General features: G+C 55.4%; 1 protein-coding gene across 4 annotated transcripts in view; it reads left to right on the top strand.

The window, feature by feature from the left end:
• PITPNM2 (phosphatidylinositol transfer protein membrane associated 2) overlaps positions 1–27263 on the top strand; it is a 145473-nt gene that overhangs the window by 67692 nt on the left and 50518 nt on the right. The window contains exon 1 of one of the 4 annotated variants that reach the window (XM_067015429.1): positions 264–729. The exons of the other annotated variants lie outside the window; for them this stretch is intronic. The gene's annotated coding sequence lies outside the window, so the exon portion shown is untranslated. Of the gene's footprint in view, positions 1–263; positions 730–27263 lie in introns of those variants that run through there. 4 annotated transcript variants of the gene reach the window in all.

Here is a 27263-nt window from a genome sequence, read left to right as displayed (position 1 = left end):
GGCTGGCATCTGTCACCGAGACCCTCCTGGCATCTGGGCGCTGTGCAGGCTTCTTAATGACATTAGCCGCGTCTGGATTCTGGTTGGTTTGCTGTAAATTCTGATGGGTTTACGAGTCGTGTGATGGGTGGGGAGGCGGTGTGCTGGTTGGGCTTGGTTTGGTTTTGGTTTGCTGGCGAATGGAAAATCTGATGTGACACGTAAAAGGTCAGCCCCCGTCGAGTGGCAGCATTCGTTCTCAGCTTTGCTCCCAGCCTCCACGGGAGGTGGCTGCAGCTGGAGGTACTCTGCCCCCCCCGGGCTGTTTCATGGGCGTCCAGGGTGCGGGTTGCTTTGGCAATCCACGTGTGTGTTTAATCAGCAAGCCGGCAAGTCGGAAGGATGGCAGAGCAGGGCTGGCGATGGAGGGGGCGGGAGGCAAGGCTCCGCCAACCCAAGCCGCCCGCTTTCATCCAAAGTGAATCCTGAGTGCACCGTGCCAGCCTCCTCCCCCGCCCCCCCGCCCCCCGCCCCACTCCCGTGTCCTCCGGCACCAGGAGCCAGCCTTCTTTCTTAGTGCGATTTCACATAGTGGTGCCTTACTTGAAAGCATCGTAAAGAGCCGCAGAGGGGGTGAGAGCAGGTCGGAGAGGTGAGAGCCCTGGCTGCCGATGGCTCCAGCCGCCGAAAGTGTGGAAAGCTCATTCCAGGAAAAGTGGAATAGTCACCGTGTTGGCTGGCTTTCAGGCGGTGAGTGGCTCTCTCTTCTTTAATTCAACGGGAGCACCGGGATTCAGGTGCGGGCTCGGTGGGAAGCCTGGTGGTTCGGACAGACCTCGCGAAGCCCGTAAAGCTCCATGGGGAAAGTTTGGTTCGTCTTCGCCTGTGCGCTGGCGTCCCCCACCCGGGCTGTGTCGGGCGGGACAGGCGGTGCTGGCTCAGCATCGGGGACTCTAGGACTCGGGACCACGACTGCCTTGGGAGGCTGAGCCTGTGCCCCAGCCCAGCCCTGTTGCCCAGACTGAGAAAATCTCTTAGGGGTGGCAGTTCATCTTTTTACACAAATGGCTTAAGAAATCGTGCAGGAGAACAGAAGCTCGCGAACGTTAAATTCTCCTGGTCTGCTGTGCAACGGCCCTGAACACACACATACACACACATATATGCCGTCACACACTCACACACACACACAGATACGGTTTTCCCTTTTGCCGTCAGGGGTGCGTGTACCAGCTGGCATTCTGCCCTTGATAACATGATCTCCTATAAACAGTTCCCGGTACTGACAACATCTCAGAGCTGTCCTTTTATGCATTGCTTTTTAGCTCTGTGTCTTACCTGAGTGAGATAGACCATTCCTGTCCACTTCTGGAAAGAGCTGCCTCCCTCCCTCACCGTTCCTCTTTTCCGCAACCCCCCAGGCTCTGCTTTGTTGTCAGGTGTTACACACATTAGCACATTTGTGTCTGCAGAGGAAGCCCGGGGTGCCAGCTTTTCATCCTGGGCTGCTGAGGGTCTCACGCCGAAAGAAAGGGGGGTCGTCAGAGAGAGACTGCTCAGCTTAAGAGGTGCTGAGCTGTGAGGCCGTGTGTGCATGCGTGTGTGTGTGTGTGTGTGTGTGTGTGTGTGTGTGTGTGTGTGTGTGTGCCTTCCCCACATTGTTCATATTTGGGCATCTTCAGCTTGGCTTTCCATTTCTCCCCACTGTCTTGTTCATTTCCCTGATCAAACTCTGAACTGGGATCTTAACACGCACCTCACCGGCGCCTTCACAAATCTCATCTAATTTAATAATTTGCACCCACTTTAGAAGTGCTTGGTGTTGTCCCATGTTTACATACGAGGAAACTGAGTCTCAGAGCAGTTGAGTAGCCCACGCTGTGGCAGAACCAGAACTCAGATCTCTGACTCATTCATTCATTCATTCATTCATCAGTTACACATGCAGCCTGCTCTGCAATGGGCCCCACGCCACCGGGCTTTGGGATGAAGGGGAGACCCAGTCCTTGCCCTCCAGGGAAGAGTCCCTCCATCCCAGTTGTCTGAGGAGAGAAAAGGAAAGAAGCAGAGGGCAGGCGCTGAAGGAGGTGGCGGCCCCGGGTGGAGTGGGGAGTCCCTCACTGGCGCCCACCCCAGCCTACCACGCCCGCCTGCTGCACGGTAGACAATCTTGATTGGGTCCTGATCCGTCTGTGTTCTCCTGTGTGGGCAGCCTGGCTCACTTTCTTTTAAAAATTAAGACATCCTCTAAGGCCGTCCCTGGCGGTCCAGTGGTTAGGGCTCCACACTTCCACTGCAGGGGGCACAGGTTCGATCCCTGGTCGGGGAACTAAGATCCCGCGTGCCACGTGGTGCGGGCAAAAAGAAAACAAAAAATTAAGACATCGCCTTGTCATCAGGAAGAGAGTCTGCAGAGTGGGCTTGTGTGTTTTATGCTGAGCACTTAGGGGTGGTGGCTTGGTGTAGAAGGAGGGCCACATACCCCTGGACACTGTGCCTCCGTTTCCTCATCTGTAACCTGGAGATAGCACCAGCTACTTCATGCACCTCAGCCTGGAGGAGGAAAGTGTGAGAGTGCTTGGCAACGAACCCCCGAATTGGCATCAGGATTTGTTACCATGCATTTAGATATCCCGGTACCTTACTCTCCGATGGCTCAGAAAAGACTGCAAGGTTTGGAGTATATACATACATGCATATAGATATGCAAAGAGAGAGTGCACCATTGGTAAAGCAAATGATTTAAACAGCGATTCTGGGTAAGGAGAATCTGAGAGTTCTTATGTTATCTTTGCAAATTTTCTGTAAATTAGAGATTATGTGAAAGAAAGAAAAAAGACAGGTTTGTTTTCTTTTTTTTTTTTTGCGGTACACGGGCCTGTCTCTGTTGTGGCCTCTCCCGTTGCGGAGCACAGGCTCCGGATGCGCAGGCTCAGCGGCCATGGCTCACGGGCCCAGCCGCTCCGCGGCATGTGGGATCCTCCTGGACCGGGGTAAGAACCCGCGTCCCCTACATCGGCAGGTGGACTCCCAACCACTGCGCCACCAGGGAAGCCCAAAAGACAGGTTTCTGAGGGCTTTTCCCCAAAGGTGAACGCAGTAGTGCTATAACAGAGGAGGGTTTGTACCTTAAGGAGCCCACAAGAAGCCACAACCGGCCCGCCCTGCAGGGGAGAAGGAGCTATTGTAGGGGCCCTTTCAGGTCATGGCCAGGCCAGACTCTCTTGAGGCAGGGCTCTCCCTGGACACAAGGGCCTCCGAGGTCAAGCTCCTCCCCAGCTCCCTCCCTGGGCTTGGTGAGGCCTTCCCCGGGGCCCGAGTCTCTTTTTCCAGAGGACAGAGCCTACCGCCTTCCCCAGGCCTGGAGCAAGTTGATGGTTTCTTGACGGGGCGCTGGTTTAGTTTTGGTCCAAGCTGCAGCATACCCGCCCATGCTATCGGCCTTGTGGCCTTCCGCCGCCCCCCGGGCTCCTGAGAGCCCCTTTCGGTAAACCCTCGCGTGGTTGCTGGGAGTTCCGGCTCTGTTCCCTGTGGGCCACCCCTGCCTCGATGGTCTCCCCGACAGAGCGGGCGAGATGGCACCCGAGCCCGGCACCCGAGCGGGCTCCGCTCCCGTTTCACCTTGCTGCCATAGCGAGAAGAGCGCTCCTCACCGGGTCCCCCCTCCTCTCTGCAAGCAGCTCAGAGGGTCGCAGGGAGGACAGGAGGCAGCACCGAGGGGGAGTTTGGGGCCATCTCACAGCCTCGGGGGCCCACCACGCGGGGGCAACACGGAGGCGGAAACAAGTCAGAGCCACTTGTCCCGTCCACACTCTGCCGTCAGCCTGGTTGTGAGACCTCAGAGAACTCCCTTGACCTCCCCGAGCCTCAGTTTCCTGGTCTGCACAGCAGGGTTACAGAAGGTGTGGGCAGAGCACCGCAATCCCAGCCGGGTCCTCCCTCTCCCTGTGCCTTGTCAAGCACTTCACAGCTTTCGAGGTGTGGACACACCTGTAGCCCCGCCTATAGCTGTGGCCAGGCTTTGTCAGGGCTGCTGCACGGACAGGGAGCCGGGAACGGGGCATTTAAAACACTCTGGCTGCCTGGATCCAGGCAGCTGCTAATTGCGCGGCTAAAGTCCTTCGTCCGGATTCCGGGTTCCTGGGATGGGGAGACCGGGAGGTGGAGGCCGCCCTTGGGGTGGCGGGAAGAGCAGAACTTGTTAGCCACGTGGACCTGGCGTTGAGTCCTGGCTGTGTGACCTGCAGAAGCCACTCACTCCTGTGAGCCTGAGTTTCGCCCCGTGCAGGACAGGGGTGATGTGGTCCTCCTGCTGCCGGCACTGGCTGAGGACGGACCTGCAGAAGGAGCGAGATGATGCGGGTGATTTTGCTTTATAGGGCTGTCCTCCAGGGTAGGACTTAAGCAAAGGATTTGTTTCAAAGGGCCACTCTGTACCAAAGGTCATCCTAGGATCAGGGCCAGGCCAGCTGCTGCTTTACATGTTCCCAAACGTTTGGAGAGCCAGTGCTGTGTCATGTGTCAGCGGGACCTTCCGTCAGAGGTGTGGTCACTAAGCTGCCTGTGGCCTAGAAGGCGAAGGCCTGGGCCCTGCCAGCCACCTGAGGGCACATGGCACAGCAGGTCGCTGTTGGGGAAACCAAGGCCCAGAGGTGTAGCTCACTGCTGGAGCTGGGCATGGTCACGGCGCCAAGGAGCGGCCTCCCCTGGACCCAGAAAAGAGCAGGGGCCAGAATTTACACTTGAATCATCGCCCAGCAGCTTCAGTCTGGAGGTAAGAGGCCGGCTTGGTGGCACCCGAGCGGGCTCTGCCGGGAGGGCAGAGGACAGCAGCAGACGACACATTGGGATTCCAGGTCAGGCCCAGAAGACGAGGCAACCGGCACAGAGACCCAGAGGGGCTTTCCTGCGTCCCCCAGAGCCACGCCGGGCTGAGCTGGGTGGCTCTGGGGGCAGGACAGGGTCCCCCTTCCTCTCCGCACTGGTCCCTGCTGCCCTCCCCCCGCCCCACCCCCGCCCTTTGCAGCTGTGGAGGGGCCGCGCTGGTGACACGGTGACGTTCCTTTTGTGCAGTGCCCGCACAGATCACGACACGCTTGGGCTGCCTCTCACCCCACAGTCGATCCAGGTTGGGCCGATGCGTGAAGGGTCATGTAGATGCGGAGCCCTCAGTGGCGTCCCCGCTACCAGTCCGGGCTGAAGAACCGGTTGGTCCTGTGAGGTCATTTAGGAGGCAGGCGGCCTCGTGTGCGGCCTGAGGAAGAGGCTCTACCCGGTGCGCCTTGGAGAAGAGCTTCCGTCCCACGGGCAGCTGGGCTTCTCTCCGACCACTCGGCAGTCCACGCGGACTCGAGTATGGCAGCCGGCAGGAGGGCTCCCGTCTCGGCAAGCGCCACATTCCTCTGAGCTGCCCGACCGGGCCGCCCCACAAGGCCTCTCTTTGTGGTGGGGAGGGGATTTGGGGGCGGACAACAGCAAGCGCCTTCTGGGGGGGGGGCGCCCCAGGGCACAGAGCCACTGCCTGCATGGTCCTAGGGCCCTTGGAGATGGTCTCACTCAAACCCCTCTGCTTTAGCTGGGAAACTGAGGCCCACGGAGGGCCAGGGACCTACCTCGTCCAGCTCCCTGGACCTCGGTAGCACCGCCTTCTATCTGCAGCCTGATAACGTTCAGGACCTGGGCCCCCACCCCCCACCCCATCCCCACGGTCCCCACGGTGGGCGTGGCACTAGGGCGGGATTCACACCTCTGAGAGCAGTGAGCCGCGCTGGGAGGAGACAGCGGGGCCTCTGGAATCTGCCTGCCTCACTGCGGGGCTGGCTCACCTGCCCCTCGACTCTCTCCCGTTGCCCCAGGCCACCCGCAGAGGCTCCTGGCTGGGCCTTTTGCTACCCTGGACTCTCAGCTCGCTGCCAGTCAGTCAGTGCAAACTTGACGGTTGTGAATTACCAGTGTGCAGAACGCATGCTCGGATGTGGCTTTGCCGCGTCTCCAAAGCAGGTTGCACCGGGTTTACCGGGTGGGTCTGGCTGCGGCCCTGTGCAGTGGCCAAGGCAGATGACCAGAGTCTTTTCACGCAGGGGCAGAGGGGTTGAGTGAGCTGCCCGAGGTCAGACGGCAGCTCTGGGACAGAGTTTGGACTTCAGATCGTTTGCCTAACAAACATTTGCCAGGCGACTGCCTTTACGGAGCAGCTGCCCTGGCCAGGCCCTGGGGAGATGGCTGTGAGCAAGACGCAGGGCCTGAGCTCAAAAGCAAGCTGGGCTGTGGCGGGGGGGTGGGGTGGTGGTGACATGATGGCTGGAGAGAGACAGCACCAGGTGCCTGTGGAGCTGACCGGGCCCCTGGGGATCCTCACCTGCGCGAAGGGCTCTCTGAGCACAGGAGGGTCAGTCACCTGATTCCAAGCCCAGGGGGACACCGGCACGCGTCCCCTCACCAGCAAGGCCAGCGGACAGACCTTCTAGTTTTGGCTCTGCCGTGTGACCTCAAGCAGGCCCTGTCCTGTGACTGCTCTCTCCACCTGCATGAAGAGGTCGAAGCAGGCCACGTGTTTGCACCCTCTGGTGAGCTCCCCCGTATCCTCGGGGAACCTGTATAAGATGCGGGGTCCTGGGCCTCTGACACAGAGGTTCTAATTCAGTAGGCCTGGAGGGAGGGCCAGGAATCTGCATTTTGAACAAGCTCACGCGACGTTTCTAAAGCAGCTCATCCCCGTACCTCGGTTGGAGAGACGCTGCACTTGGCCATGGCGAAGCCCTTTGAGCGCCGACGTCATCAGTCCTACGATGACCCTAACCTTGCCCCTTGGCACGGCAGCGTCCGCAGAGCTGGCAGGGTGGAGAGCCAGGGGTTTGCTGATGTTCAGCTGTCTCAGCTCCCATACCCGGCAGGATCCCGGGGGAACCCTGGTCTCGGTTCCGAAGCTTCCGGAAGCCTTGGCCAGCTCCTCACCCCCAATGAGAGCTTCTCCAAAAATGAGACAGGTAGGGGATGCTGAGCCGAAGGTCAGGGTGAGGGTCTACCATCTCTCATCAGAGAAACCGCAGTGCCTGGGTTAGGCCTTCACCCAAGGAGTGCTTCCGGCCGCTTGCTTGGGGCTGGTGCACCCGAGGACTCAGGCAGGCTCGTCTGGTCTGACCAGGTGTGGGAGACTAGGACAGGCTGTCCAGGCCCCGGCACGGGGAAAGCAGGGCGGCCGGGCGGCCCCACGCCCAGCAGCCACTTCCCCTCGAGTGTCTTCACAGCAGATGGAGAGGGGCTTCTCGCCGGCTCCTCGGGTGACCTTAGCTAACTGGGCCGCAGCCCTGTTGAGAGCCTGGTGACAGGCTTGCACTGTCCTGCCGAGCACTGGCGTCACCTCCCAGCCAGGACGCCGTTACCTTTTCTCCCGAACGCTCCCAGAGCAGGGGGACGCTGGCTAACGTCCGCGTGGTCAGCTCGGGCCATGTCCTGTGTCCTGACGCTGCAGACCAGTGAACTAGTGTAGGGGCTGCTGTGACAAAGGACCTCAGGCTGGGTGGTTTAGAACCACAGAGGTGTGTTGTCTCACCGTTCTGGAGGTCAGAAGTCTGAAGTCAAGGTGTCTGCAGGGCCACGCTCCCCCTGAAGGCTCTAGGGGAGGACCCTTCCTGGCTTCTTCCAGCTTCTGGTGGCCCCAGGTGTTCCTGGGCTTGTGGCTGCGTCTCTCGGATCTCCGTCTCTGTGTTCACACGGTTGTCTCCTCTGTGTGTATCTCTGGGTCCTCTCCTTATAAGGACCCCTGTCGCTGGATTTGGGTTCCATCCTAAATCCAGGATGATCTCCTCTAGAGACCCTTAACTACTTACACCCTCAAAGCCCCTACTTCCAAAGAAGGTCCCATTCTGAGGTTCCAACTGGCCATGAATTTGGGGGCGATACTCTCCCGCCCGCTCTACCCAGCAGGCAGAGTGTCACCAGGTAAAGGGCAGGTCTGTCCAGCTGGTGGGGGAGCAGTGGGCTGGCAGCTGGTTCCAGGAAACAGATCTGGGGCTTCTAGCAGCCTCAGGCTCTGCTGTCAGCTAGGGCAGCTTTGCCTCTGTGAACAGAATCAGAGCCCAGAGCCCAGGAGGCGGTTGCCAGGGGCTCAGCCACCCTGGAGAGGGTGTGCCATTTGCACGCCTGCTTTACAATGTCCTGGGCAAGAAAAGCTGAACGAGGCTCTGAAGAGCCAGCCTCGGGACCAGGTGGACTCCCAGGGAGATAGACTGCTCAAGCGTAAGAACTTTCCAACAGGACCTTGTAGTGGGGAGCGTCCCGTCTTGGGAGGTGCTTTCGCAGCCCTTGCAGGGCTGATGTTGCAGAGAGCATTCAAGTCCCATCCCGAGAGCTCCGAGCCTGGGCTTGTCAGGGACTGACGGCCCCATCCGACAGCCATGGGTCCAGGTCAGTGACTCACACAAGGGCAGCCAAAGAGATGCGGCAGGGCTTCCCTGGTGGCGCAGTGGTTGAGAGTCCGCCTGCCGATGCAGGGGACGCGGGTTCGTGCCCCGGTCCGGGAAGATCCCACGTGCCGCGGAGCGGCTGGGCCCGTGAGCCACGGCCGCTGAGCCTGCGCGTCCAGAGCCTGTGCTCCGCAACGGGAGTAGCCACAACAGTGAGAGGCCCGCGTACCGGGGGGGGGGGTGGGGGGTGGGGAGATGCGGCAGAGCCAGCCCCGCCCGCTGGACCCTCCCTCTGGCTGGTTAGTGGGCTTGTGGGGGGGAGGGCTGCCTTCATATGCTGGCGTCAACTCCTCTGCAAGGCCCGACACCCCTCCCTGTGCCCCTTCCACCCTGTCGGCTTCTGCAGCCAGGTCTCCCTCCCCTGCTCTGTCCTGAAGCTCCACATCCTGCCAGCTTAGCCCAGGAACCTCTTCCACGGCCGGCTGGGCACTCCGCCTGTCCCCGGCTCTGCCTCTCTCTGAGCACCAAGCCCTCACTGGGCACGTCACCCGGGGCACAGTGCGCAGTTGTCCTCTAGGTGCTTGGCACCTGCAAGAGCCTTCAGCTCTGCGTCCAGGGCCTGTCCCAGACGAGATGCACTGCACACATCTCAGCCGTGAGGGTGATGCTGGTCTCCAGACAGCGATGTGTACCCCAGGCTGGGCGTTTCTGGAGGGCGTGAGGTCCAGCCCCGCCTTGACCTCCTGCAGACCTTGGGCAAGTCCCTGTCCCTCAAAGGGCCCTGTGTCCCCGTCAGCTAAGGAAAGGCGGATCCTGCTGCTGTGTGAAGCCCTTCCTGTGTCTGACTTCTGGAAACCAGGGGTGATGGAGGGGACCTTGACACGGTGCCCGAGATGCAAGCATTCCCCACGGCCGGGACCGGATGCCCCACGGCTGCCTGGCTGCCGGCATCTCAGCCACCTGTCTGCCTCCCTTCCCACACCTGTGATGTCCCTCAGATCCTCGTCCTCAGAGGCAGTAGCCTCGGTCATGAAGTCCCCGCTGATTCCCAGCCCTGCCCAGGCTGCCTCATACTCAGCAGCTGAAAATTTTTTTTTTATTGAGATGAGATTCACATCACGTAAAGCTATTTTAACGTATACAATTCAGTGGCATGTAGTGCACTCACAATGTCATGCAACCGCTACTACTGTCTAGTTCCGAAACACTTTCATCACCCCGGAAGGAAACCTTGTGCCCAGCTCTGGGGCTTTTCTCCCTTTTGTGTTTTATTTTAAAATTGTGATAAAACACACATAACACAATTTACCATTTTAAGTGTCCGGTTCAGTGGTTAAGTGGATTCACATTGGCAACCATCACCACCATTCGTCTCCAGAACTCTTTTCTTTCCCCAAACAGAAAATGGCCCCATTAAACACCAAACCCCATCGCTTCTCTCCCAGCCCCTGGCACCCACCATTCTCCTTTCTGTCTCGATGAATCTGTCTGGGTGCCTCGTAGAAGTAGAATCATCCAGTACTTGTTCTCTTGTGTCTGGTTTATTTCACGTAGCATCGTGTCTTCCAGGTTCACCCATGTTGTAACATGAGTCAGAATTTCCTTCCTTTTGAAGGCTGAATAACATTCCGTTGTATGGATCGACCACATTTGTTTATCAGTTCCTCCATCAATGGACACGTGGATTGCATTTTGCTTATTGTGAGTCCAACCCTGGGGCTTTTTGAGAGTCTAATGAGAAAAGCACAGGGCCAGCGGTCTGACTGGGCTGTCGGACTCCCAGTATATGCTCCCACCTTCCTTAATCCATAATTAGCTCCGGAGCGCTGAGCCCAGGCCCCAGTGGAAAGAAGATCGTTCCAGAATGCCCTACACCACCTGTACCTTCCTCTCCGAGCCATGCTGCCTTCCCTGCCCTTGGGCCCCCATTTTCTCCTCCAGAAAGATAAGGGCACAGCTTGCTGAGAACCTCAGCCCTCCGTGGAACTGGCTGACCTCGGTCACGTCGCCCCCCTTCTCTGAGCCCTTGCCTGTCATCTGTCAGAAGGACGTAATAACCTGTGTCCACCACTCCCGTGGTGCTCTTCGAAAACCCCCTAAGTGGCCGTTCGCATCCTTGGGCCTCCACTCTTTACCGCCGGCCCTGTTCCCCCTTTCATTCTGTCCACAGGTGTTTTCTGAGCACCTGCCCTGGGTGAGCTGGGGCTGCAGGTGGGGGGCTGTCCAGCAGAGAGGGGGTTTGAGCAGCCTTGGAGAGATGACCAGACATGTCAGCCCGAGGCGGAGTTCCCTTCTGGAAGGGGGTGCCCGGTGCCCCAGTGTCATCTTATTTAACCCCACCGAACCCAGTGAGGTGGGTGACGTTCCTACAAACAGGTAAACTGAGGCCCAGAGCGGTTAAACGACTTGCTCGGAGGCAAGGCTTAAATTCGAACTTAGGTCCGTCTGTTCCGAAGCTAGTCTTCCGCGCTGCGTCTTGCTGCCTCCCACTAGCTGTTTGTTTGTTTGTTTCACCACCTGGTTTTATTTTCTTTTTTGCAGGGTGGGGGGATGGTGCCCGCCCCCGCCGCCCCCACGCCTGCTGTTCTGTTCAGGGCTGTTCAGTGCCTCCTCCCTCCCCACCCTGTTGACATGGGGCCTTTGCTGCGCTCCTTTTGTCTTTGACCCGGTCAGCCTGGCAGGGAAGTGGCGGCTGTGTGCAGAGCTTCCCAAATTAGCCCCAGGCTCCCCGCCAAAGATCGAAGAGCCAGACTGTGTGCAGGGGGCTTGGACCAGTTCAGATGACTCAGTTCCGGGTACCCCAGCCAGCCCCTCTTCTTCCTGACCTCCCCTCGAGCTCACCCGCCCTGCACCTCCCCCGGCCTGGGCCACCGGATGCGCCTCACACCCCTGTGCCTCTAGGATGGCCTTACTCCGCGCGGGGTGCCCAGAGGCTGCGGAGGGCTGCCAGCTTCGGGCTGCGGGCTTGGGTGGGTGGCCCCGGCCTGGAATCAGGGCTTCTCATTCCCTCCCTGTGACTGACTTGCCTGGGTTGACCTTGACCAAGTCCCCGCCGGCCTCTCGGCTTCAGTCTTCCAGTTGGAGATGGGGAGAGGGCATCTGTCTCCTGCCTCGTGTCGTCGTGGGGACAGGGGTCCCAAACGGTGGGGGGAAGGTTGGTGATAACAATAGCGATGAGTTATTTCTCCCGATCCTGACAGTTTTGAGTGTGAGGGCACAGTTCAAAGGGAAGCCCTGCATTAGCAGAGCCGTCCCAGCTTCACCATCTCCGTCATCGTGGTACTGAGGGCAGCCGCCGCTGTTCCTTGGGTGCTGTGTGCTGGGCACTTTACATTCATCGTCTCTTAATTTATCCCCCCTGCGGCATTGGACCGACGTCCATAAACGTGAGAACTCAGGCTCAGAGAGCTTAACTCGCCAAGACCCAGTGGAGGGTGGGGCCGCCATGGGAGCCCGCTCCGGCTTCAAAACCGGGTTCTAAGGGCTTCCCTGGTGGCGCAGTGGTTGAGAGAGCCCGCCTGCCGATGCAGGGGACACGGGTTCGTGCCCCCGTCCGGGAAGATCCCACATGCCGCGGAGCGGCTGGGCCCGTGAGCCGTGGCCGCTGAGCCTGCGCGTCCGGAGCCTGTGCCCCGCAACGGGAGAGGCCATAGCGGTGAGAGGCCCGCGTACCGCAAAAAAAAAAAAAAAAAAAAAAAACGGGTTCTGCCTGTGATGTCTTGCCCCCTCCTCCAGGGTAAGCCCGTCCCTGCTCTAGGCTTCCCTCTCCAGACCATGAACCTAGTCTCATGGGGGCTGCCCTTGGCAGCCCCAGCAGCTCAAAGATTCTGTCTGTGTTCACCCAGGGAACCTGGTATAGGACAGAGACACACTAAGGCTTGGCCTCAAACACAGCCATGAGGTCATAAGGGCATCTCTGGAACTGAAGGGGCTGCCCCTTTAACACCCCCCCTTATTTATTTATTTATTTATTGGTTGAAGTCGAGTCAATTTACAGTGTTGTGTTAGTTTCTGCTGTACAGCAAAGGGATTCCGTTATACATATATATATATTCTTTTTCTTTTTTAAAAATGACAATCATATATATATTTTAAAATTTTATCTATTTATTTGGTTGCACAGGGTCTTAGTTGTGGCAGGTGGGCTCCTTAGTGGCCGCTTGAGGGCTCCTTAGTTACGGCTCGCTGGCTCCTCGGTTGTGGCATGGGAACTCCTACTTGCAGAAGAATGCATGTGGGATCTAGTTCCCTGACCAGGGATTGAAGCCAGGCCCCCTGCACTGGGGCACGGAGTCTCAGCCACGGTACCACCAGGGAAGTCCCTATGTACTCTTTTTCATCTTCTTTTCCGTTATGGTTTATTACAAGATATTGAATTTACTTCCCTCTGCTATACAGTAGGACCTTGTTGTTTATTTATTAAAATAAATTTATTTTATTTGTTTATTTTTGGCTGCGTTGGGTCTTCATTACTTCACGCGGGCTCTCTCTAGTTGTGGCAGTGGGGGCTACTCTTCGTTGCGGTGCGTGGGCTTCTCATTGTGGTGGCTTCTCATGTTGCAGAGCCCGGGCTCTAGGCATGTGGGCTTCAGTAGTTGTGGCACAAGGGCTCGGTAGTTGTGGCTCACGGGCTCTAGAGCTCAGGCTCAGTGGTTGTGGCGCACGGGCTTAGTTGCTCCGTGGCACGTGGGATCTTCCCGGACCGGGGCTCGAACCTGTGTTCCCTGCATTGGCAGGTAGATTCTTAACCACTGCGCCACCAGGGAAGTCCCTGTTTATCTATTTTATATATAGTAGTTTGTATCTGCTAATCCCAAGCTCATAATGTATACCTCCCTCACCCCCAACCCCGCCCTTTTTATATTGTACATTGAAGCAACTTCACAGAACAGTCGGCAAGTATTTCCCAAGTACCAGGCCCCGAGGGCGCCTTCCCACTCCTTGAAGATCCCCGGGAGGCCCGATTGTTCCGACTTTGCAGCTCAGGAAGGTCAGGCACCCATCCGAAGCCGTCGGCTCCCACGTGGCAGTGCCAGGACCAGCTCCCAGGCTGCCTGGTGCTTTTGCTGCCCTTCCAGGGTCCAGAGAATGGGAAGCTCTTGGCCTCCACGCCCCAGCCCTGTGCCTCATTCCGGCCTCTCCCTCCTCTGTCGGGCTCAGGCACATCAGCACGGGCAGGGGTTAGCCTGAGCAGGTGTCTGTGGCCACTGGGCGCTGCACGGGCTGGGTTCCATCCCCAGATCGGCTTTGCGTCACCATTTGCCTCCGCGCCCAAGGCTGGTGTGATTGTATTTGTATGCGTTGCCACGTGTGATTATTTGTGTGCGCGTTTGTTTTTGCTTTGTGACTGGTCTTGTGCTGTGTCCCCCGGGTCAGGGCCTGGCCGGTTTTAGGGGCAGGGCACCTGTGACTCTCATCTGGACCTCGTCGGCTGTGGGATGAACCAGGGCTGACGCACAGCTGTTTCCCCAGTTTGTGGTGAAAAGCACTGACGTGTAGAGCTGCAATCCCTTATCCTCAGTTCCAAACTCCAGCAAGCTCTGAAAACCAAACGCTTTTTCCTAATTCACTTGGCAGCAAGCTCGCGCCTGAACCGAGGTGAGGCTATTTATAGTCCAAGTGAGGCTATTTATACCCCTTATGCATCCTGCGTTCATGTATTTCACTGCAGAAATGTCCACGGATTTGATTATTGGATGCCGCTGAAACATGGAGTATTACGCATCTAAAGTGCAGGGAGTTCTGATCTTGAATGCATCTGGCCCCAAGAGTAAGCCTACTTTTGTACCAGTTACAATTAGCCTCTGCCTCCAGACCCCCCCCACCCCGCCAGTGTCCCTCCCAGTGTCCCTTTCCTGGAGCTAAAGTGGTGATGCCACCCACAGGGGCCTCCAGGACCCCACCCAGCACCACTGGCAGTGCTCAGCGGATATTTTTATGATCACCGTGGGTGACAGAACACATCTTTATTGCCAGGCACAGCGTGGGGTGCTCTCCACACGTATGTCTGACACCCCCCTTTGGATGTATGACCACTCCCCTTTACAGATGAGTAGACTGAGGCTCGGGCTTTTATGTATGATACCTAAGGACAGAGAGGGGAGAAGGGAAAGTGCTAGGGCTCAAACCTGCCCTCCCATTTTGCTGCCTCTCGGGGAGGGAGTCTGGGGACACAGCAGTTCGACTCCCCGGATTTGCAGCCAACACGCGTCGAAACGGGGAGGGAGCGAGCATATGTGTCCCAGGTGCACGTGGAGGGGAGCAGACAGATGCGAGCCAGGCCCGTACCCTGGCAGGGAGGAGGGGAGGAGCAGGAGGCGTTCTGCCTGCAGGGCCTCCCTTGGGACCTACTGCCCACTCCCGCTGCGGTCCCTGCTTCTCAGAGAGTCCTTTTGTACAAGCACCTTTGCCATTCCCCTCCCTTGTCTGTTCCCAGCAGCTGGCGGCTGCTAACACTCCGAGCTGCTCGGCCCCCGAATCTTTTCTGCAGTTCTCTCCGAAACCACAGAAACACAGGCAGTTGGCATAACTTTGCTCCAAGCCCATGTGCCTGCTGTTCTTGGGGACCAGCTCCCCTCATAACCTTCAGGAGCTCCCTCGCACCTGGGAGTGTTGGCGGGCCCTGAAGTCCCCGTGCACGCTCCCCTGTGTGCAAGCTCTTTCCCCTGCATCTCCCATCATCCTGTGACGACCCAGGAACCCCTCGCTGCCGGCCATGGCAGCCCTGCCTCAGAGCCTTTGCTGGGCCTCTTACCTACCGGGAGCACCTCCCACCCCTACCTCAGCCACACCTGCCCCGCAGTACCGTAGTGCAGGGAGAGAGCGAATCCTGGGAGGGCTGCAATTTCCTTGCCTACAGGGCGGGCTCGGAATGGCTGCGCTCACTGAGCTGTGGGTGAACTGGCCTCAGGGCAGGTGCCTGATGTGATATGTACTTTGGCACAAGCCCCACTAGCAGGGACTTTCTTCTTGCCTGCCTTATGGGGTCAGGAAGTTCCCCAGAGCTGCCGTGGCCTTAAAGAAGGCAAGCGTGGCCCACTGTGGAGAGCTTTGGGTTGAGAGGCTAGTGCTCTGGGCTCCAGTTCCAGCTCTGCCCTGGCTCCCTAGAGGGGGAGGAGGGAAGGATGGAGGCGTGTATGGATAGATGGGTGGATGCATGCATGCATGGCTTGATGGCTGATGCATGGGTGCATGGATGGGTGCGTGGGTGCATGTGTGGCTGGAGGAATGGCTGGATGGAGGGGTAGGTGGATAGATGAATAGATGCATTGATGGGTGGATGGATGCATTGACAGATAAACAGATCAAGTCCCTGCCCCTCTCTGGGCCTTAGTTTCCCATCTATACAATGATGGAGCTAGGTAACAAGTTCCCCTTCAGTGTCTGACTTTTGTGATCCCATCTGTGTCAACCTAGCACCCTTAAAGACCCCTGCCCCACCCCAGGCACCTATAAACAGCACCACACCTGTGCCCAGGGGCTCTGGAACCCTCTCTCAGTTGCACTTTCTACCACCCACTGGGTGTTCCCTGTGCTGGCCTCAACCCCAGCCTTCATCCTCTGTGTGTGTGTTGTTTGGACTCTGCATGTCTATTCGTCTGCTCTAGTTGGAGGTGCAGTTGTGTTTTCTTGTGACTCTTTTGTTTTTGACAAAACCATTTCTTTATCTGTGGTGGGGGACTGTATGTCCATTCAGGAGGAACCACTGAGCAAACAGTGGGTGGAAGTGTTGTTACGTACAAGGAACAGCGCCCCCTGGAGTTGGGCAACCCTGCGGTGGCATCAGGCCCTGGGGATCCACAGGAAATAGCGCGTGGCCTAGGGTCCGCGGAGAACTCACAGTTTTGTGGGGAAAATAAGATCTCGAAGCAGCCCAGATGTGAAGTAGCATTACGCACAGTAACACCTGTCCTTCGTGCAGAGAGCTTGGCGGAGGGAAGGGCAGCCGTGGTTGAGGAGGCGGTGAGCCACAGATGACCTATCAGCGAGGCGGGGCTCGGCGGGGCTCGGCTTGCTAGGCCGGGCATCCTGGGGGAGGTGGGGTCCAGATGACGGCACTAAGTGCAGGCGCCCAGACCCGCTGGGGACCTCCACGCACGAGGCTGTCCCATCACTAGTTTAGGCAAGACCTTGAGTGCCAGGATACGGAGCTCAGGTGTCCTTTGTTGAATAAAGGTGAATTCTTGAAGATTTTAAGCAGGAGGGTGACACAGTCAATGTGCCTCTCTTACAGTATGCTGGGGGATCTTTGCTGAAAAAAAAAGAGGGTAACTTGGAAAATTCACCTATGGTTGGTGCTCTGAGCCCTTGGGACCTAGGAGCTGGGATGTTGGCTCAGAAAAAAGGGGAGGCTGCCAAGACTTACTGGGTAAAGAGGGGAAACTGATACACGAAGTTTTGCCTGACTTTTTTTCCTAAAAAATATTTGTTTTGGAGATGAAATTCACATAACATAAAAAAAAAAGAAAACAAAAACCTAACCGCATTAAAAGTGAACAATTTAGTGGCCTGAATACATTCACAGTGTTGTGCAACTACCACCTCTGTCTAGTTTCAGAGCATTTCCATTGCCCCAAAAGGAAACCTTGTACCCATTAGCACCAGCCCCTGGCACCCACCAACCTGCTTTCCTTCTCAAGGGATTTGCCAGTTCGGATGTTTCGCATCAGTGGAATCATACATCAGATGCTGGGGGCCTTCCAAGCTGACTTTTCTGTTCTGTTTTGCCCCACCATGCCCTAAGCTCACCCTGTACTTTCTGCTCTGTGGCCCTGAGGCCAGGCCTAGGTCCAGCCTGGCTGTAGCTCCTAGCCTTGCACTGGTCCAAGAAAGATGTTCAGATAGATTCTATGAAGAACAAATCAGTGAGCCGCAAGCTGGACCTGCGAGAGAAGCAGCCCTTGCGCCCTGCTGGGGCACTAATTGTGTGTTTGGCCATGTGCTGAAGGACAGGGTGTGAGGCTGGGTCAGTGCCCGGACAGCAAAGAGGACAGACCCAGCTCCAGAAGCCACAGTGACACAGTGACAGTGGCATCTGCAGCCCAGGCAGGCTCCTTCCTGGCCTTCTCTGGGCCCACCCTCTGTCTAGATCCCTTACCAGGACTGAGGCTAAGGGCTCACCGTGTAAGCTGCCCACCGAGTCAGGGGGCAGGGGCCGGTCCAGGGCAGGTGGGCTGTCTACTGGCCCCTGTCCAGACCACCCTCTGGAAGATCCCCCAGAAATGGCCCCAAGCCTTCATTGCTCTCTCTCTCTCTCTGACCGTCCGGAAACATGGGCTCTGTGTGCCCTGCCACGTGCCGGGGTTGGTTTTCTCCCTGCCCGGGACCACCACCCTCGCAGCTGCGGCTCCTGAGCATTTACGCAGCTCTGCAGAGCGCCTCTCGGATCGCCACACCCAAGACCGAGGACGTACCAGACGTGGGCCCCGCCCTGGAGCCTCGCGGTCTGGGGACAAGGCAGTGGGAATGGGCTGTGTGAGGGCTTGACGCGATGTGCACCCGGGGCACCCCGGGGAACCCAGCTTCGGTCTAGGGGGCCTGGCGAAGCGCGTGCTGGCCAAGTCTTAAAGGACACTTTGGGAGTTTGCCAGGGAGACCAGGTGGGGACGGGCTTTTCGACAGAAGGAGCAGCAAGTGTGAATCTCAGCAAATGCTTCCTGCAAAGGGAGCGAGCTCCCGCCGCGCGCCAGGCACTGGGGAGCCGGTGAGGCCGTGAGCGCTGCCCTTGAGCGGGACGAGAGGTGCGAAGCTGCCCGCAGCGGGGCTCCTGGCGGCCAGGCGGTAGGCGGGCCCCAGAGGTCGGGGGGCGGAGCCCGAGGACCTTGAGTGATGTTCGAGGGCGGGGCTCTGATCCTGGCGGGGGCTGACGCGGCGCTCAGATGCACTCTGACGGCTTCTAGAAGGAAGATTTGCGGGGATCCAAACTGCAAGGTTGGAGACCAGTGAGGAAGCTGTTCTGCCCCCCCAGGGAGGGCTGACAGGGCCTGAACCGAGGCCGGGAGGAATGGGGACCACAGGTGAGACAAATTAGACTTCCGGTTCTGTCTGGTGATGCGAGATCCGCCGGGAGGGCCTTCAGGTGGCGCTTGGGGCCTGATCTGCGTCCTTTTCTGGTCCTTGGCCGTCGAGAGACTTTGGCTGAACTGCCCGACCTTGTCCGGCAGGCAGGTTTAATCTTCTGCAAAATGCCCACAAGGAAGGAATGAGGAACACTGGTTCATAACCACCTTGAAGAGTGGAAGCTCAGGGAATGAGGTGTGGTTTGGTTTTTGCCGCCCCGACAGGAGGCGCCCAGGGCTCCTAGCCCAGATGCCACCAAAGGTCACAGCCGAACCCCTAGATCCCTTGGGTTTGTGCGGCCAAAGGTCCAGGCCTCTCTCCCTGACCCCCCCACCCCCGGGGGCAGCTGCATCTGGTTGCCCTGCCTTGGCACCTCCTCGTGCACCTCCTCCTGCACGGTTAATAATTCAGGACAAGCCAGATGGCTCTGCTTCTTTTCCTCCTGCTCTCGCATAGCCTGCCGGAGCTGGTTCCCTCACTTGAGGTGGGCATGGGGTGGGGGGGAGCCCCGGAGGCTCCCTGCAGTTAGCCAGGCGTCCAGTTGGCTGAGTTCTCACCACCAGTCCCCGTAGCCTCAACAGGCCCCGGGGCGCCCCACCTTCAGAGTCTGTGGGCCCATTGCCTGTGGAAGTGGGGAGAGTCCTTAGAAGCCACTGGTCCTGCCTCCTGCCCATCCCTGCTTTCACTCAGGGTCTACCTAGGGCATTTCATCAATATGTGCAGGATGAGGAGACCGATGGTACCAGTTGCACCCTCAGGAACGTCCTTCCTTTGCTCTTCCCAATGTCCCTGTTCGGGAGGGATTCACACACACATACACACTTCTCACCTTTGGGATCTGAGGTCTCGGAGCGCCCCGACTTGCCCAAAGCAAGCCATGACTTCAGTCCGCACTTGCCTGGTCCCCGTTCAAGGCCAAGGGCTAGACACCAGTGAACGGTGAACTCCCGGGACTACAAAACCCTACAGGGGAAACTTTTAGGCATGATCCACTCTGGTTGTTGGCCTCATTCTTAATGGAATCCTGTGACTCCCCTAACTGGGCTGAGTGTGGAGAAAGCCAGATCCCGAGGCCCAGGTGTGGACAGTTACCCCAGTGCCCAAGGGCAGGGCCAGGATCCAGTGTCGGGCAGGGCCAGGAGAGGGCAGAAAGGCTGTGAGCTTTTCTCGCTCAACCCCGGAGGACTTCCTGGAAGAGGACGGCAGGGCAGTTCAATTCTTTCATGCTTTGGGTCTAGCAGAAAGAGGCAGCAGCCTGGTCCTGGGCTTCCTGGTGTTGGCAGGAGCTACTGACCCAGAGAACCCGACCCGAGCCCGTGAAGGCGTCTTGCTGGGTGAGCAGCTGTGGTGGCACCGTCCCCACGTCTGTGTGTCCAGGTGAAGCCCTCGTGGTGAGAAGCTGGCACAGAACACTCTGGGGCAGCTCCGAATAGAAGAGGAGCTTGTCTCCCAGGCAACACGAGTGTGAGCTGTCAGCCTACACTCCTCCACTGGGGTACCCAGCACCGCCTAAGAGCGCCGTCGAAGTTCGGGTGTTCACTGTCCTTCCCAGAGGAGTAAACTGAGGCCAGGGTTATGTGACACGCACAGGTCATCAAGCTCAGCCTATGTTCCTTCCGCTGACCCTCCACTACTACCCAGGGACCCTCAGAGCTGACTCAAGGAAGCTCGATGGGGCTTGGGACCGGTCAATGTTCCAGGAGCCAGGTGGACCTGGGAGCAGAGGCGGGGCGAGGTTACCACCACAGGGAAGAAGGCCAGAGAGAGGCGGGGGGCCCTAGACAGTGGACGGTGAGGGTGTGAACACGTAATCAAAAGGTGCTGCTTTCCTAACTACCTTCTCTCCGCTTCTCCTAATCTTGCTTTCACGGGGCTTCCACTGACATCTTACAAGTGTGCGTGTCTGTCTTAGAACTATCCTATCAGTATATTGGGGACACTTTTGTAGACGGTGGTCACGGGGAGCTCCTGGCAGCGCTTCCCCTGTCCACTGTGCTTCTGCTGGGGAGGGGAGCAAGATGAGGAGGGCTGAGGGGTCTGGGAAGAAAGAGAATTCCCATCTAGGATCTGTTGAAAGGATCAGTCTGATTTTGAAGTTCATCGGAAGATCCTGTAGCCCAAGCTACCCTCAGAGTCGTCCAGAAGCCCGTGAATCTGAGCAGAGTTTACTGATGTGTGATTAATTTAGAGATAGGGGTGCAGAGTGGGAGAGCGCGTGCACAGGAGCCTGCTGTTCCCGCAAAGCTGCATCGAGGTGTCGCCGAGCTGGGTTTTATTTTGGTCCTCAGTGTTGTACCTGTTTAGCATCAAGCCCGCGTGGCACTGGGCGTGCCGGGCAGGCGCAGCTGGTGGCGTTACCACCTCCCGGAGGGAAGAAGCCTTCGAGGTGGTTCCAGGCAGGTGGAACCAGATTTTGTTAGAAGCCCAGAGCAACCCCCCAGATTCACAGGAAGTGCCCAGGGTTCACAGATAGTATCTCCACGTGATGGGAGGGTGGTGGCGCGTGTCCAGAATCCAAGACGTCAGGTCACCCGCGTCTGCCCTCCTCCCGCCCCCCATCCGGCTTTTTCGCCCCCCCCCCAACCAGATCAACTCCCCACAGCTTACATGGATAAAGACAGTAGTGTGAGAGATTTCAGAATGATTGTACATGTTAGCTGATTTGGAATTTTTCAGTCATTTTTTTGACCTTGGGGTAGAATGAAATTTATCTCTATGCCCTTTAGGAGAAAAAGGTTTGCTCAGCAAGTGAGTAACATGTAGAAGATCGAAAGAAGAGGCCTCACCCTACTATTAGCCAGGACTTGTCTGGTTGTGAGTAACAGACGTCAAGCTCCTGCTCCGGTGAAAAGGAACCTGCTTGGATGCTCACATCACCAGGGGAGGGAGGACGGGGACAGTCAGCCTCAGCAGCGGCTGGAGTTGCAGATCCAAATGGCACCAGGAGTTGGGCTCATGATCAGCTCTCTGGAGGCCCAAGTGCCAGTTCTGTTGGCCCAGACTGGCTACCTGCAGGGGACACAGCTGCTGACAGCCTCCGTGCCTTTGCTACCAGTGGAAGACCGATTCACATTCTCTTCGACCCCACATTTTTAAAAAATCCTTGGAAGTTTAGGGATTTCCCTAGTGGTCCAGTGGTTATGACTCCGCGTTTCCACTGCAGGAGGCACGGGTTCCATCCCTGATCGGAGAACTAAGATCCCGCATGCTGCGCACGGTGGCTGAAAAAAAAAAAATCCTTGGAAGTTTAAGCAGGGGTGAGATCAGTGTTTGCAGATTGAGAGCACGCCACAGCCTTCTCTTCCTGCTTCAAATCCCTCCATGTGATAGAACAAATATTAGTAAATATCCATGTAGGCAAAGAGATGCCTTTAGTGAGTCATGAACCATGAGGAATTCCCAAAGGGTGGAGTGAAAATGGGATTGGACTGAAAAAGGAGACAATGGCCAAAATTGTTCCCAGGAGGTAGAGAGGTTCTGGGTGTGCTCTGAGCCTAGATGTGACAGATGAGGAGCAGGAAGGGATTCTGGGGTGACCACCACAGTTTGGGGGATAAATGAGGAAGAAGAATGAATACAACTGTTAAGTTTCCTGTCTTGTTGAGGAAGGAAAGGTAGACCCTTTTTAATCTAAGCACTGTAGAGAATTACATGCTTAAGTACATGTGTTTAAATATTTAAAGATTGCCGCTGGAAAAAGGGTCAACAAACTACGGCCTGCAGTTCAGATCTGGGCCACCATTTGTTTGTGTAAATAAAGTTTTATTGGAACACAGCCATGCCTATATGTTAATGTATTCTCTATGGCTGCTTTCATGCTATAGTGGCAGAGCTGAGTAGTTGCAACAGAGACTCTATGGCCCACAAAACCTAAAATATTTACTATATGGCCCTTTGTGGCAAAAGTTTGCTGATCTCTGCTCTAGAAAAATTAAAATAAAACATAACATCCAATCTATTGTAGAAAAATAGATGTATCTAACCAAACAAAATGAATCCAATAAAAGGAAAAATAAAATAAATATGGTAAATAAATATGGAATTAGTCTAAACATCAGTAAACACAATAAATGTGAACAAGTTAAATTCACTAATTAAAAGATAGTCTCAAAACTTGTTTAAAATTTTTGTTTAAATAAATTTTATTTATATATTTATTTTTGGCTGCATTGGGTCTTCGTTGCTGCACATGGGCTTTCTCTAGTTGTGGCGAGTGGGCTTCTCATTGCGGTGGCTTCTCTTGTTGAGGAGCTCAGGCTCTAGGTGCACGGGCTTCGGTAGCTGTGGCACGCGGGCTCAGTAGTTGTGGCTCGCAGGCTCAAGAGCACAGGCTCGGTAGTTGTGGTGCACAGGCTTAGTTGCTCCGTGGCATGTGGGATCTTCCCAGACCAGGGATCAAACCCTTGTCCCCTGCACTGGCAGGCAGGTTCTTAACCACAGCACCACGAGGGAAGCCCTACAAAATTTTTTAATGAGACTGAAAAAAAAAAAAGAGACAGCTCAAGTATGAAAATAAAAGGATAAGGAAAGAAAACCCTAATGAACCATAGCAAAGAAGGCAAATACAGCAATATTAATATCAGATAAAGGAGAGCTAAAAGTGAAAAATATTTTAGGTATAAAGGAATTGTTTAAACCTGTAAAAGGAATATTCCACCAAAAAGTTAAAAGCCCATCGACTTTCTGTACTTAACAAGGTAGCTTCAAATACATTAAATAAAAATTGATGATATTATGAGTGAAAAATGACAAATATAGAGTAACAATGGTGGGCTTAAGAAATCTCCAAGATATCCCTTGTGGTGTATACGTAGACGTACACAGGTGATGAAATTGTATAGAACTTAATACATACACACACCATACATACCAGTAAGTACAATAGAACTGGGGAGATGGGATTAAAATCTGTAGATCGTTTCAATGTCAATATTCTGGTTGTTATAGTTTTATAAAAAGTTATCATTGGGGGAGACTGACAGTGTACAAGGGATTTCTCTGTGTTATTTCTTACAACTGCATGTGAATCTGCAGTGATCTCAATTAAATTTTCAATAGAAAATTCTTCAAAGACAACATATTAGGTACGAAAAAACAAAAAACTCTTAGGTTAAATGAGGAAGTCAGAGTGAACATTTTAAACTACAGTATTTTAATGAATGTCAGAGCCCTAAATGTGAAAGCCTATGGATGAAACCAAATCAGTGCTCAAAGGAAAATCTGTGGCCCTAAATTCATTTACTAAGAGATGAGTAAGACTAAAAGTTATTCAGTTTAACTTTCAATTCAAGAAACTAGAAAAGTAAACTCGAAGAAGGTAAAAAGATAATTAAAAATGAAGTCAGAAAATGTAGTTGAATTCACCAATAATTCCAAACAATTGTTCTTAAAAAGACAAGAGGTAAAACTTTGACAAGTCTGATTTTTTTTTAAAAAAGTCAAAGGCAGACATAAAGAGAATATAACTTCAAAAGAGTTTTTTTTTTTTTTTTTGCGGTATGCGGGCCTCTCACTGTTGTGGCCTCTCCCGTTGCGGAGCACAGGCTCCGGACGCGCAGGCTCAGCGGCCATGGCTCACGGGCACAGCCGCTCCGCGGCATGTGGGATCTTCCAGAACCGGCGCAAGAACCCGTGTCCCCTGCATCGGCAGGCGGACTCTCAACCACTGCGCCACCAGGGAAGCCCCAAAAGAGATTTTTAAAAGAAAATATATGCAATTCTTTGGCCAATTAATTAGAAACACTAAGTGAAATAAAGTAAATAAAAGTAAGTAAATAAAACTACCTAAGTAAATAAAAACTACCAAACTACCTAGTGGTTCAGAACCCAGACACAGAGAGAAGGCCACGTGACGACAGAGGAAGAGATCCGAGTGTTGCAGGTACAAGCCAGGGAGTGCCGAGGATTGCCATCAACTTCCAGAAGCTGGGACACAGGCACAGGACAAGGAGCCAGCCTCAGCGACACCTTAACGTCAGACCTCTGGCCTCCAGAACTGTGAGAGAATACATTTATGTTGTTAGAAGCCAGCCCGTTTGTGACAGCAGCCCCAGGAAACAAATACACTCACTAGCTATTTGGGAGGAAGGATAAAAGAATGAGAAAGATGAACTCAAACGAACCCGGTGGTTCAGAACGACTGCTAGCTGGGGGTTTAAGGTGAGCTCAGATGGGTAGTAACCCAGGCATTTGGTGAAGCAAATGTAAACTCTCTCAAGAAAACCGGTCCCTTGTCCTAAAGTCTCAGAAGATTTCTACAAATAACCTCCACAGAAAATGATCAGTTCACAGTCAACAGTAATGGGGTCAAGAGGTGACCGACCGAGCACGTGAGCCAGAGGCAGCCGGGACAATTTGCCTCAGAAACAGCCCTCGGGACTTCAGATACGGCAGTATTTAGGCCTACACGATAAAATGACTGCATTTGATGCATTTAAATAAATAAAAGGCATGGTTGAAAATATGTGCAGGGGATAAAAAGCTGTAAAAAATGAAGAAGGAGGGAATTCCCTGGTGGTCCAGTGCTTAGGACTCTGTGCTTTCACTGCTGAGGGCGCAGGTTCAACCCCTGGTTGGGGAACTGAGATTCTGCAAGCCGCACGGCGTGGCCAAAAAAAAAAAAAAAATGAAGAAGCAGATTTGGAAAAGAACCAAACAGAACTTCACTAGGAGAGCAGTCATAGCTGAAGAAGGGATTAGCGACTGGAAGCCAGATGTGAAGAGGTCACCCAGGATAGAACACTGGGAAGAGAGGAAGCTGTGGAGGAGATAAGACACACGGAGGAGAACACCTAACATTCATCTAATCACAGTACCAGAAAGAGAAGAGGAAAATAAGCCAGAGGCCACGTTTGAAGAGAGAATCGCTGAGAACTTTCCAGAATTGATGAAAGACAGAGGTAGGAATGGAGAGTAGTTTGGAGGGAGGGGGAGAAAATGCTGGAGAAGTATGTGAAACTCAGCTCATAGAAGATGGCTAATTTCTTCTCTCAGGTCCTGGGCTTCAATTCCTGAGAACGGAGCAGTCCTTATGCTAGGACAAGGTTTCAGTGAGGAGTGGGCTTTGAGACTATTGAAGACATTCCTCCAAAGCAGGCAGGGCCCTTTCCCTGCACTGCCCAACTCAAGGGAGCGCCAATCTGATGGTAGTCCATGAGAATATCACTGCCTGGACTTGGGCAGTACACAGCCTGTGCAACTGAACTAAGCAACCCAGCTACAGCTGATGGTTTCTCTTCCCAAGTTATGAACCCATGGGGCTTTCCAAATTTCACCAGTTTTTTTTTTTTTCTTTGTGCTTTCTTTCCTCTCTCCCTCCCTGGAGAGGGGTGGCATCCATCATCAGTGGAAAGATTTTATGGGGTGATGAAGGGAAGCTAATAACTGTAAAGAAGAGCCAGTTACCTGGGAAATTTTCCAGGCATGTTGTGTTCCTCAGCAGCCCTGGGAAGCCTGGCTGTAAAGGCCACACCACTCATACAGTGAGATGGAGCAAGGCCTGGGCAAAGTTGTACAGACATGTGGACTTGCATGTGCACACACGTGCACACCTTCCCCCTGGGGACACCCACCTCGGCCTGATTGCTCCCTTCTGAGTTGAGTATTTGGACCCAATTGTTGGAGCCTGAGGCACCTGGACCCTTGCTTACCCAAGGGCACAGTAGAGCAAACTCTGGATCGCAGGCCAGGAAACGTGGATTCTAATGTGGTTCTGCCCTTGACTCGCTGTGTGGCCTCGCCAGATGACTCAGCCCCTCTGGGCTCTCATCTCCCTGCATTGCCCTGGCTGCTTCCGAGCACTGACTTTCCAAGGGTGACAAACTGTAATGTACCGTGAGCCTCTGAGAGGGGGCGGCAGCCTCTCTAAGGCCATTTGGGCCTCCTGGCTTCTCTGTAGCTCCTTCAGGGCCCCACGTGTCTCTCCCAAACCCACCCATTGGAAGGGGGCCGATACAGCGTCCGATGCCCATGCACACCCGCCGTGGATAACAACACGCAGCCCTATCTGCCTGTCTGAGCTTTGTACCCCTGTGCGCGCTATTATTGCGGGGAGGCAAGTCTGGCTCCATGAACGGTCGGAGTCACAGACGCTGTCAGGAAACCCGGTTTGTTCTTCCAGGGACGTGACAGGGCGGGTACACGCTATTCTTAGAGAATCCTTTCGCTGCTCCGAGGAACAGCTAAGGGAGCAGTTTGTAATTAGCACTTTGGCTGCTTTGCGGCGTTATCTGCCTGTTGAGGGGCTGTGTGAACGTTTACCAAGCAAGGCTTTCTGAGTACCTAAGGCCCCTGCTCCATGGCCCCTGCTGAGAACGACTAGACGAACAGGACAGATTTGTTACCGTGGCATCGGCCCGGGCACTCCTGTGGCCACGAGCAAGACGGGTGAGGTCCTGGGCCTCCTGGTCCTGGGCGTGGGACCAGCTGTGCCGTGGGGAAGGCGTGGCCTCCCCGCGTGCAAGTGGCTCGGACTGTTACAGAGGATGCTGAGGCAGGGGGGACTCCTCCACTGAGGGCACACGGCCTCCGGACCGCGGCCTGGGTCACGACAAGGAGCCACCTGTGCCACAGCCCCCAGCCTGGAGGACGCGTGTGTACTGGGGGTGGCAGAGGCCCGGGATCGGGACGTAGCCCGGCGTATTCCATGAAAGGAGGCAGCCCGGGTGTCTGCAGCATAGGAAGACGGGCGGGCGGGGTCCAGGCGGCAGATCTCCTTCCTTTTTAAGGCTGAATAATATTCCCCACCAGGTTTTTGATGACTTGCGCGGTATCTGTCTTCCCTAGTAGCCTAGGAGCTCCCTGAGGGCTCTGTCTTGGTCC

Source organism: Kogia breviceps, chromosome 15 (genome assembly GCF_026419965.1).
Source record: "Kogia breviceps isolate mKogBre1 chromosome 15, mKogBre1 haplotype 1, whole genome shotgun sequence".
Lineage (NCBI taxonomy): Eukaryota > Metazoa > Chordata > Mammalia > Artiodactyla > Physeteridae > Kogia > Kogia breviceps.
The sequence above is the reverse complement of the archived record's forward strand: the minus strand, read 5'-3'. Positions and strand labels throughout refer to the sequence as shown.